At 43.4% G+C, this 12,151-nt stretch overlaps 1 non-coding gene across 1 annotated transcript; it reads right to left on the minus strand.

The window, feature by feature from the left end:
- Window positions 1-1,627: 1,627 nt before the first annotated feature.
- LOC146180607 (signal recognition particle RNA) lies at window positions 1,628-1,926 on the minus strand. Its single transcript, XR_014700498.1, has one exon.
- Window positions 1,927-12,151: the final 10,225 nt, after the last annotated feature.

A 12,151-nucleotide genomic window follows, 5' to 3' on the forward strand; every position in this document is an offset into this window, starting at 1 on the left:
AAGGGTGCCGAGGGACGCCATTTGCTGCACGAAGTTCAGGTCCATCATATGGTGTCGTTACTTTCCGCAAACGGTGGCACAAATCAGCATGAATAACAAAGTGCAGCGCCTGTGTCAATCAAAGCTTTGGCCGGTAGTCCTTCAGCTAAAACGGAAATCATATTATACGGGCAATGAGGAGGACTTTTTGTAAGTTCGCAAAGTGCAGTTTCACCTCCGGAAACTGCATCGCTTAGTTTTCCGAATTACGGACAGGGAGAGTTGTTGCTGGTCGAAGTGGCGAAACAGAGCGGCGGTATGGGGAAGGGGACCGGCGTCGGGATACATGAGCCCCACATGGTTCAGACGATGATACCGGCGGTGGAGAGAATCGACCAGGTTGGCTGGGAATTGGTCGTCGCTGATAATATGCAGGTATGTCACTTGAAGGCGTCATAACCACGTCGCTCGTTCTGAATGCGTCGGCGATAAAAGCGAGATATATGTCCTCGAATTACACAATAATAGCACACTGGGCGAGAGAGGCGCCAAGGTGCATAATAGGGTGGCGTTGGTTGAGCTGTCGTCATGGCGTTGATATAGTTGAAGGGTGGCGCTTGGGGGGGGGGGGGGGGGAACAAAAGGAGGAGCGGATGCAGCGACGTGAGCGTAAGTCGGGGCGTTCATAAGTGTCAAGCCAGTCATCGACGTCTTCGTCGCGACGACCAGCGAGCAGCGGCGGGTCGCATTGTCGTGTGGGCACCATCGGAGGCAGCGGTATAGCCGAGGTAGAGGGTCCGGCCGGGTCGGGACTGCTGTCGGTCGACATGACGATGGCAGTTGTTAAACGGCGACCGGAACGTAGCTCCAGCGAGAGGCAGGGAACAAGGCAGCAAGGCGATCGAATTTCACGTCCACCACTTGTGAAAGAAGGCCAGGTCCAGACGGCAAGGTCGTGAAGGCAGGGAAAGGTATGCCGTGTCAGCGTTTAATCTGACGGAGAAAACCCAAGCGCGCGCCGGGGCCGGCGCCGCGGGACGGTGATGATGGTATGTACAAGAGGAAGAAGATCATGGTATGTACAAATGAAAGATCTGTGAAGCACCCACAATATATACGCAAGTAGGAATCAATAATATTTATCCGCGAAAGTTGATCAAAGAGGCAAACTTATCGCGCATTTCCCGTGCTATTGTGTCAACGACATCACTTAAGGTTAGGCAATATATCCGATCCTAACGAATAAATAGATGTCATTATACATTCTCAGACTTTGAAAATCAGACTACAGAGCCTCAAGTAATATTTTTGTGTGTGTGTGGAGATTTCCGATCCTATGAGATAATTTGCTCAAATTCATGGAAAAAACGTCATGGATTTGCATGCTAATGTATTGCTAGAATACATTAATTCTGGTGATACCGTCTCATAAACATGATTTTCCAAGCATCACAGGGCAACGCCGGTACCCGTGGACGGTGCAAAAAAAAAATGTGGCAGCGAACATAAAAATCAAATTCTAACGCGTGCAGGTTGCTTGAACGCAGTAGTGCCAATGCCTTTTGAAAGATTGTGACATAAAGTGCCGATAGATGGGAAAAAGTTTGCTGTAGCCCTTTGTGGAATTCCGATGGCTACTTTCTAAGAAAAGGCGCTAGGTCCGATTGTATTGTCTGGGCTACCCCACGCTGCACATTCGCAGGTGCAATCCCGCTACTGCGGAGCGCGGGAGCTTTTGCCTGCTGCGTTTCTGCCCTGGGCCGGTTCGCTCCTCCTTAGGCGACCTGGTCACCACCGGGCTCCTTCGGGGCCACCATATCGGCGCCCAGCTTAGCGCGGACACCCGATCAACATGGGCAGACGTGGTGCACGCCTCCCAGCCTCAACCCGTCCTCTAACGCCAGCCTCCAAGTAGCTGGATTACAGGGGCACGCCACTACCCCCGGCGGAAACACGATCAATGCGGCTGGTTTTTATATCCATTATTGTCTAATTCCCTCGTAATTACAATCCTTCTTTTTTACCTCGATGCTGTCTCCAGCGCACATATGCTTTCATGTTCTTTTAAGGAAATTTCTGGCATCAGTTCTGGTTGACAGCTGAAATGTCAGCGTGCTGAAAAATACGCTTCCGATCTGGTTTTGTTTTGAGATCAAAAGATGCCGCGCTAAGCGCAGCGGCCTAACCTCCTTTCTCGTTCGCTAGGTAGCGCCAATCGCGGTCCTAAACCGGAGCTTCGATACCCGTTCGAAAGATGGGAGGCCAATGCAAAGAGCGCGATATTTTGTATGGCTTTAGCACATTATAGAATCTGCCATACTTAACATCTCAGACAGTTGACCCTCTAGACAGCCTGCTCTTTGTGTCAAAATTATGGAAGCGAACATTGCAAAGAGCGCGATATTTTGTATGGCCTTAGCACATTATAGAATCTGCCATACTTGACATCTCAGACAGTTGATCCTCTAGACAGCTTGCTCTTTGTGTCAAAATTATGGAAGCGAACATTGTTGAACGTGCATATGCAAATCCTGAATCATACTCGGTGGAAAGAAGTTTCGTCTTGACGAGACCCCAGTTTGAATATTTCGATATGCAAGAAATCGAGCACCACTAGATAATCTGCAAGGAATTTACTTTATTGTAAATACCCGAAGTTTGTTTAAGGGAATTGGCGTTTTCTGCCTCACAGACTATTCGGGTGATGGGTGTTTCCAAAGTATTATCCCCTTTACATAAATAAAATTATTTGCGAATAATTTTCTCATTTTTCTAAACGTTATCGAATAGTCACACAAGTTATTATATAGCTTTGATTCTTGCCTCCTAATGTATTACGTGCAAAAATGGTTACTATTGAGCAGCCTGAATTTCCCTAAGGAAAAAATACTGTGCAAATGCAGAAAATTTCCCTTTAAACTGCAGCCGATGCAAAAACAGTGCCATGTACAAAAAGGATAATTTTGCCTGCACTATACAGACCATACTGAACAAGTGTATCAATACGCTCGAAGGTGAAATGTGTTTAAGTGCAGCTTCCTTCTTTGCACCATGCTTCAGTGCAACGGCGTGCCAGAAGAGACTGTTAAGAGACTGTGTGATCTTTTACATTTCAAATACAAAATTTTCCTATTGAAGATTTTGAATGTTTTAGTTTAGTTATGTATTATCCCAGTTCGAGCATTTTAGTGATAGAATTATGAAAATATAAGACAAAACAATTGCACGAGTCCTTTTTTGTCGTTGTGCTCAAGGTGTTTTGAATTAAATTCGGTGCAGTTATCCTATTCATTCCATCTCTTCTGCCCAAATAAAAGCAATAAAGGAACTGAAAATGACTTGTTCGCTGCATAGTGCTCAAAACGCCTTTGTTTTCTCGAAGCACAGGTCACCAACGCCTAAGCGCTACCTCGTTAAGCTCTACTCTGCAGTACTAGAAGCCTAGATGTAAGTCCGAGGGCCATGTGAACAATAGTGGTTTAAGTGGTGGGTTGTCTCAGGCGTGGCTGCAAAATAACCATAAAATAATGATGCAAAAACATTACCAGGACATTCCATTCTCTCCTTTTACAGTCATTTGTGAGATATTTTGTTCATTGCATTACAAAGCAACTCGGGAACGATTGCAAAAATTTGAGACGCGTTCTAGTGTTTTGCAGGATGTCTTATGTTGCAATCACAGTGTAATGATCTAACTGGGATACTACGCAACTGAAACAAAGCCAAAGATTTTTGCTTTGGCCCTACAATCCAAGGATAGGCTATGATACCATTGCGATGCCAGAATACGGTGTGTGCTAATACCTATTTCTCCTAATTCAAACTGCGTTGGATTTTGAGTTTAGCACACTTTATTCTTCCCCAATATTGTTTCAGTGTTACGTGTTGCAGAATAGGCGTAGTTGAAGAAGTAAACATTTTGATTTATTGACAGCTGCGGGATGCCATACTACGCAGGTAATATTGAATCGGCGATTAGGCGTAATAAGGTAATTCAAGGTTTGCTGGATGTATCTTATGATGTAACTTAATTTATGAAGTTACATCATAAGATAGATTCGGCCGATTTCGCATAAAGGAACGTTTAAATTTTACATGAGATTCAAACTCAGGACTTTTGTTTTGACAGCCAGCCTCGCTAAAGGCATTTTTCTAGGACTTGGGAGCAAGTGGAGATTGATATGCATATCGAATGGTGTTTTACATGCATCAGTGGCACCTGGCGATACTGTGCTGATGAGTGTGTGGGTACAATCATGCACCGAAGGACGCAATATTGTCACAGCCTTGTCAAGTGGAGCTTGGCATGCGAGAATGAGGGGTCAACTTCAGAACAGTTGCACCAATTACAATAAAAGTTTGAGAGATGGCTTTTCTTCCCCTCTTTGGAATATATTCTAAGTTTCATCACCTTAGAAAATATAGAAAAATGTTGTAGAAGTAATAATTAGTAATTAAGTGCGTCAGATTAACAAAACTGATTTCAAATATCATAAATACGTGCTACCTCTTTGTGTTTGGATAACTTCAAGGCAGTTCATTACGTAGGATTAGGGCATTTACGGCTTCTTTGTGAACGAAATTTAAAATGTGACCACTTCAACGAGGAACTTTTTTTTTTCATTACATGTCACATATTTGACGCTTGTTTTTCTTAGAGGATAATTAGGAATCCAAAAAGTACCTTATCTTCTTCCCAACAAACGTTTAGTTCAGAAACCGCCTTGAAAGCAGCCTTTGGCGAAATCATTTGTAGATGGTAATTTAGCTCACAATCTTTGTCTTACAAAAAGTACGAAATGCGAAAAATTATTTCAGAGATTTCAGAACTTCCTATTTAAATATAAGGCCAAAGTAATAAGCTAAAGCGACCTGGTGCATACGCTGGGTCATCCTCTTGAACATTCCACTGTTCTCTAGCGATTAATTCGAGTTGCCTGTTTTTGTTACACCTTTGTTGCGCCCTCGTCTGCGTTCGTAAAATGCTTTCCTTTGTTGCTTGCTGGGCGTGAGTTTTCGTCCAGGTTTCATTTCTATCTCCTACTTGCCGAGCACTTTGATTATCCCGGCTACAAGTGGTGCGCAAAGAGCGTTCGGACGTTACGTGGCGCGTTTTATCCAATCCAAGCTTATATTTCCGTTTACCAGCCAATCAGTAGTGGCCGTGTCCCCAAATTGTTTTTTCTACTTTGCGTTTCAGCTCTCTACTGTACTTTTTATTGCAGGTCTTTTTTTCTAAAGAGCGCGGAAGACAACCTTCCTAACATGGGCAGGCACTATTTTCAATTTCTTTGTGTTGAAATCAGCGTTCATAGGTTCTTTCACCTGTGAGGGCATCACTGAAAAATATATATATATATATATTTCGGCTGCACAAGTGACAACCAAACTTCCTGGCAATTTTCTTTAATACATGCACAATCCCAAGAAAACAAACTACCAACGCGCTTTTTATAGATATCGTGATTTTAGCCCCGCATTTCCCCTTAATGGTCTCCATAATGTTGTCTTCGTTGTGTGGCACAACATAATGCAGACAGACCAGTAGAATAGGCATGACAAGATACACTAGAGCAAGCACAATTCAAATTTGGCGGTGCCGTCACATGATCACTTAGCCAATGAGCGTACAATTTCCATCATGCTTCCTGATCTTCTAAAAACAAGAATTCGTCTTTGCAGGGAATTATCGTGAGATTTCATTTTGCCGAAGAATGTTAAGGAACTGCCTTTCGTTTTTTTCGTTTTAAAAAGCAATATAAAATTATTGTGTCCAAAGCTACTATCTCGCTTTTGACACAAACGGCAAGAATGATTTCTTTTGAAAACTACGTATTTGGTTGCTCATAAAGAGTCAATATATTGAACGCATTTCTTACGACAAATTACATGTGTCTTGGCAACAGTATACTCCTGAAAATACATTTAGAAAAAACTTTTGCGCAGGTCTCCATGTCAAGCAATAATAAGAATTGCAGTTCCCACAATTTTATGTTTCTGGAGCAAAACGAAAAACTACCTTCATTTTTAATTTTTATTTATTTCTGTGCGTATTTTTTGTTTTTCACGTGTTAAGCTTTTTGTAGACACATGAGCGCATATTCGAATCCTGGGCAACCTAAAACGCCATTCATTGAGGCATTTTCAAATAGGCTGCAAACACTTGTTGCCGCTGTTGTATGCAGCTGCCTAGCCGCAGTCACCACTTATAAAATTCACGAATTTTAATTTTCAGATCTTTATTTGCATAGTGCAGTTATTCAAAAATGTGCGCTCCCGACGCATTCCTTCATTCCTTGAGGTAAGTGCGTCTGTTGCGGCATCTGTCGACAGTAAAACGAAACTAAATCTGGGTTCCTGAAAATCTTACTTTCATGCGTGCCCCGTTTTGCGGTGGAGAAAAATGCTTTCAACGAATTATCGAATACACATACCGAAAATATCAGCAGCACTAACATTTCTTTCAGAACTGACACTAAAAGCATGAATAAAACAGAATAGGCTTATTCAACTGTACTTTTCTTTTCGTATAAGCCGGTGCTGCTATGATGACAATTACTTCACTCTATTTTATTATATCACTTTTACAAACAATCAGGCAGCGAGCTTTTTCCCTCAGTGCTACGCACACTGTGTTCAAGGCAGGTAGCGAAAACAGCTATATGTGCTAAACATTTGCGAAGGCAAAAATAGTAACACCTTCAAATATGCCGCACTGTGAAATACAAATTGATTTGTATTGTCCATTTCCGTCAGTTATTTCACCGCAGTAGACATGCCACAAAGAGCAGCGTTCCTGGCACAAAATGAAAGAATGTGGACAATTGTGAGCGTGTGGATCAGCTGACGACGGGCCTGGAATTCAATAGGCGCCATCCTGAGTGTAGAGTAAGTGGTACTTCACGGAGTTTACACATTTGGTAAATTATTAAGGCGATCTTTAGAGGCGGAGTGCATTTAGCATGCAGGTTAAAAAAATTATGAACTCAATTCGTAGGAACATGTTTTAATCATCAATATTATTGATAACAACATTTGGGGAGATATATTAAGAACGCAAAAAAAAAGAATCAAATACATCAAGCATAGAGGTATTTCTTGGCATAAAATAATTTGCGCCAATACCAGTGTCTGGTTCAGCGGATGATGAGCCTGCATTTCATTAGGCAGAATCCCGACAGGATCACTACTTGCATGTCTGGGATTTTACAAAGACAAAGCAATAGGAAGTAGTGCAGTGGTTAGAGCACTCAAGTAAAACAAAAAATGAACTCGTAACAATTGCTCCAGAAATCTGGGAGTCATAGGTAAATAAATTTATAGGCAAGTAGGAATCAATAATATTTATTCGCGAATAATTATCAGAGGCAAACTTCACGCGCATTTCCCATGCTATTGTGTGAACGACATCACTTAAGGTTAGGTAATATAGGCGATCCTAACGAATAAATAGATGTCATTATAAATTTTCACACTTCGAAAATCAGAGTACAGAGCCTCAAGTAATTTTTTTTGTGTGTGGAGATTTCCGATCCTATTAGATAATTTGCGCAAATTCATGGAAAAAACGTCATCGATTTGCATGCACTGTATTGCTAGAATACATTAATCCTGGTGATACCTTCTCATAAACATGATTTTCCAAGCATGAGAGGGCAACGCCAATACCCGTGGACGGTGAAAAAAAAAATGTGGCAGCGGAAACCAAAATGAAATTGAACGCGTGCAGCTTGCTTGAAAGCAGTAGTGCCAATGCCTTTTTGAAAGCATGTGACATAAAGTGCCGATAGATGGGGAAAATATTGCTGTAGCCCTTTGTGGAATTCCAATGGCTACTTTAAAAAAAAAAGGCGCTAGGTCCGAGTGTATTGTCTGGGCTACCCCACGCCGCACATTCACAGGTGCGATCCCGCTACTGCGGAGCGCGGGAGCTTTTGCCTGCTGCGTTTCCGCCCTGAGCCGGTTGCGTATATCCGATCCCAACAAACGGATGCGGCGCGAGGGGGAAAACGAAGATGGAGAGGGAGAAGAGGCCGTCGGCTGGCTGTTACGAGCTGCGGCCGGCACCCCCATTCCACGCTAGCGACCCGTGGGCCTCGGCCAACACCCTCTCGGCGCCCGTGTTGTGCCCTTACAAAAATGGATATTGAATTTCTGTTACCCACGTAATGTGATATTGATGAGTCATCAACCACTCAAAGGAGATTCAAGATTAGATGTGTTTTAACATCATATCCGCAGCAGACTTTCCTTTGAGATCACACATGAAGTTTTGTGCTTGGAAAACGCAACAGTATTTTTGGGTAGGATCTAATGTGGAAATACATTGACTTTCTCAAATGAGGAAATGTATACATCACTAAGTGAATATATATTATTTCTTTGTTAACTGCACACTTTCAGAGCCCTATGTTTTCATTTCTGATTAGCATATGTAGGATGTTGCCTAAAAAACAATTTTTATGTGTTTTAACATGAGATCCGCAACAGACTTTCATTTGAGATTACGCAAGAAGTTTTGTACTTGGAAAACACAACAGTATTTTTGTATAGGAGCTAATGTGGAAATACATTGACTTTCTTAAATGAGGGAAACATACATCACTATCTTGGGCGCCAAGATTACCTCGGAAGGAGACTGCAGCCATGAAATTAGGAGACGCCTGCTTCTGGGAAAGAGAGCAATGGTTAGCCTTGACCGCCTAGTAAAGAGCAGAGACATTAGTCTGCCAACCAAGATCCGTATAACCCGTGCTATGGTCTTTCCAGTTGTGATGTATGGATGCGAGAGTTGGACTGTGAAAAAGGCTGACCGCCGAAGAATTGACGCGTTTGAATTGTGGTGCTGGCGAAGACTCTTAAGAGTTCCTTGGACTGCCAGAAGATCAAATCAGTCGATATTGTCGACCATAAACCCTGACTGCTCATTGGAGGGTCAAATTCTAAAGTTAAAGCTCAGCTACCTTGGTCATCTGATGAGAAGAGAGGAGTCGCTGGAGAAAGATTTGATGTTGGGAAAGGTTGAGGGTCGCCGGAGAAGGGGTAGGCAGCGAACGCGATGGTTAGATGGCATTCTCGAGGCATTGCAGATGAAGCTATGTGATGTTAAGAAGATAGTGAGAGACCGGAAAGCGTGGCGTGACATGGTCCATAGGGTCACGAAGAGTCGGACACGACTGAACGCCTGAACTGAACTGAAGCGAATGTATATTCTTTACTATGTTTTCATTTCTGTTTAGCATGCACTGTAAAAACAAAAACAACTTTTTGGACATTTGTTTCATTCAAAACACGCTTACACCCTGCGTCTTGGGTGTTTGTGCCATTGCAAATCACGTCTTGCCAAGCGAATGGGCGCTGTTGTTGGACAATATGCTTGAGGGTGTTACGGGCAAGGATATTGTTGTGTACGCGAACCGACGCACTGCCACACCGCCTCCAAGCAAACGGACGCAAGGCCGCTCCATTTCCAATGCCTCCTTGCACCTGCGAGCAGGCCGTTTTGGAGAGACCAGCAGGGGTACCCCGGCCTGCGCCGACGACGACGCGCGGACGTAACCCGAGCCGTGCGTTGACTCGGAACTGGACCGTCCTCGGAGCATGCGCGCGACCAGGGCACGAGAAGCAATGCCTTCTTTATAATGCATGATATTTTGCGTGTTTCTTAAGCTTTCGAGCTCCTTCTTGCTCTGCGTATAGATTAGCCGAGCCCTCAGTCATCGCATCGCTTCCCGAAATGTTTAGATACAAATAAGATTTAGTTACCAGTAAAATAGTGTTGGCGCTGCTGCGCTTGCCGGTATTGAAGCTTGGTCGCACTTTTTTTCCTTAAATGTTCGTGCTACAGCTCCGTGTTCAGCAAAAATTACGCCCAAGGTAGCAACCACCGAAGAGCCAGCGCTGATAAATTTGCCAGCGATGCCAAACTCGACATGTTAAAATGACTGCAGTGGACAAAATAGTGCGCATAGGTATCTAGAACATTATATGCAAGTTCTAATGGTCAAGAAGTTGTAATTGTTAGAGCAGCCGCAATGGCCTGTATGTACACTTCGAAACATGCTTCGAAACATTAAGTCCCAATCTTATGAATGCAGTCCAGACATAAGAAGCAAATACGTTACCAACGTTACCAGTTCCCCGAGTGGCCGAGTGGTTAGCGTGGAAAGCTACGGAGTAAGAGGTACCGAGTTCGAATCGCGCCAGAGGTGCAGTTTTTTTTCGCTTAGTTTTATTTTTTTTTTATTTTTTAGATGTTTTTCATGTAGTTGAGGTGCTTCGCTACGTTTTAGCTTTTACTTTTTATCCAAAAGTGAAAGCCATCAGGTGCTCATTGGTCAACACTCATGAACAACACACAAGAAATGCACACATTAGGTACCAACCAGAAACACGGTGACCAACTTTCTTGTGAAACTCATCAAAAATGCATCAAGAAAATGTATAGAAATGTTAATGTGCATGATGAGGAATGTAATGAACATTTAATCAGAAACTCATTAAGCTTTTTTGTAAGGGTGGTGGCAGCAGTGGCAGTGCGCGATGCGCGTTGTTGCGTGGATGTGTGTGCGCGCTCTTGTGCTATACTTGTGCCCGCGAGTTTTCTCCAAAGACCGCATGAGGCTAGTCATCTTGTCTTGCCCCGGGTGAACTAAATGCGATTTGTGCATTGATTCAATCGCTGGCGCAAGGCCGCTCCACGAAGCCCTTAGTGGCTCAGACGCAGGTTTGTTACATACCGCTTACATGCAAATCGGCCCCGAAATGCGATCTATTTTATGAGGTAACCCAAGCCTTGTATTTCGGCAAGATCCCCACTAAGGTACGACTGTATTACTTACGCCCTCCGGTGAAGAAAAGACCTGCATTTAAAAAAAAAAAGAAACCGTCCGCAGCTGTGCTTTCTGACCGCCTCTACTACGTGCAGACACGTTCCGCCGTGCATGCAGTGAGAGTGGATTTGTGCATTTCGCAAGGCGACAATGAAATGAAAGTGCGGAGACCAAATGCATTTGGCTGCTTTCGGGATGACGTGTTTTGTTCTACTGACAGTAATGTGCGGCTTCTGCAAGCTCTAAATGAAACAGCTGTGATTGAAGTTTGGTTATGTGTAAAGCACGAAGTTCGTTACTCGTCCGCTTTCATGAATGACATGCACGCCCTTTTTTATTTGATCTTGGAAACCAATTCCAAAATTTGGAGATCGCCCGCACTATCATCAGAGGAAGTGACCTTTACAGTATGAAACATTGTTTTTGTATGCTACTTTTTCGATAAATGACAGCCATGTGGCACCTTTCAGAACAATCTTGTTTGCGTTATGCCCCGTCGCCATCTGCTGCCTCTGACTGCACTCGCGAGTTTTGTTTCGTTAATTTGCATGGTTACTAAACAGCGTTTTGTTGCTCTTTTGGTGTGGTATAAGGGGTTCAACTTCTAAAAGCAAGTTTCTTTTTTTTTTTTGCAAAGTAAGTGATGACAATTTGTTGCTACAATATATTAATCCATTTCTCTCCGCCACCAGCCCAAAGTGCCATGTCCGGTGAAGGTATATGTCTATACTGATCAGTTAAGCGAGACAGAATGCATGAAACAAAGTCAGTGACTGTTTTCACATAGAGGAATAGAGAAGAAGTAATTCATTTGTAGCCAATGTGCATGAAGCAAAAAAGGTACTATCATTGGCATGTTTTTACCTTTGCAGCATATCTGCGCTCTTGCTGCCCATGCAGCCACTAGTTGCTACTGTTACAATATGGACAAACTGTCCCAATGAACTAGAATTCTGGCAGGATTATCCACAATCACTATAATATTTGGCTTCTGCTGTGCCTTGGTTGTATAGTCCTTCCCCCTAGCAATAGCAACACACTTTCACCACTAGTACATCAAGTGAAAGTTGCTGGTTTGCATCATGCACCTTGCAGCAGCAACCTTGTGCCACTCTTAGGATAAATTAAATTTGAAGGGAATAAACACTGCATGTGATGAATAAGACACCAGTGGAGTGCACATCAATAGAGTGCCCAGATGCACAGGCGCCCAAATCTTTAACTGGCGTGCGCGAGCGGCGACTTTTCTGTGCGTCAGCGCCCTATGACGGAGCGAAGTTGGAAACAGGATGAGGCTAAGCGCATGCTCACAAAGCACGCTCAGCTGGACGCGTCGTCTG

The sequence above is a fragment of the Amblyomma maculatum genome, chromosome 8 (assembly GCF_055883805.1).
Source record: "Amblyomma maculatum isolate TAMU_Amacu chromosome 8, ASM5588380v1, whole genome shotgun sequence".
In the NCBI taxonomy this organism is placed as follows: domain Eukaryota; kingdom Metazoa; phylum Arthropoda; class Arachnida; order Ixodida; family Ixodidae; genus Amblyomma; species Amblyomma maculatum.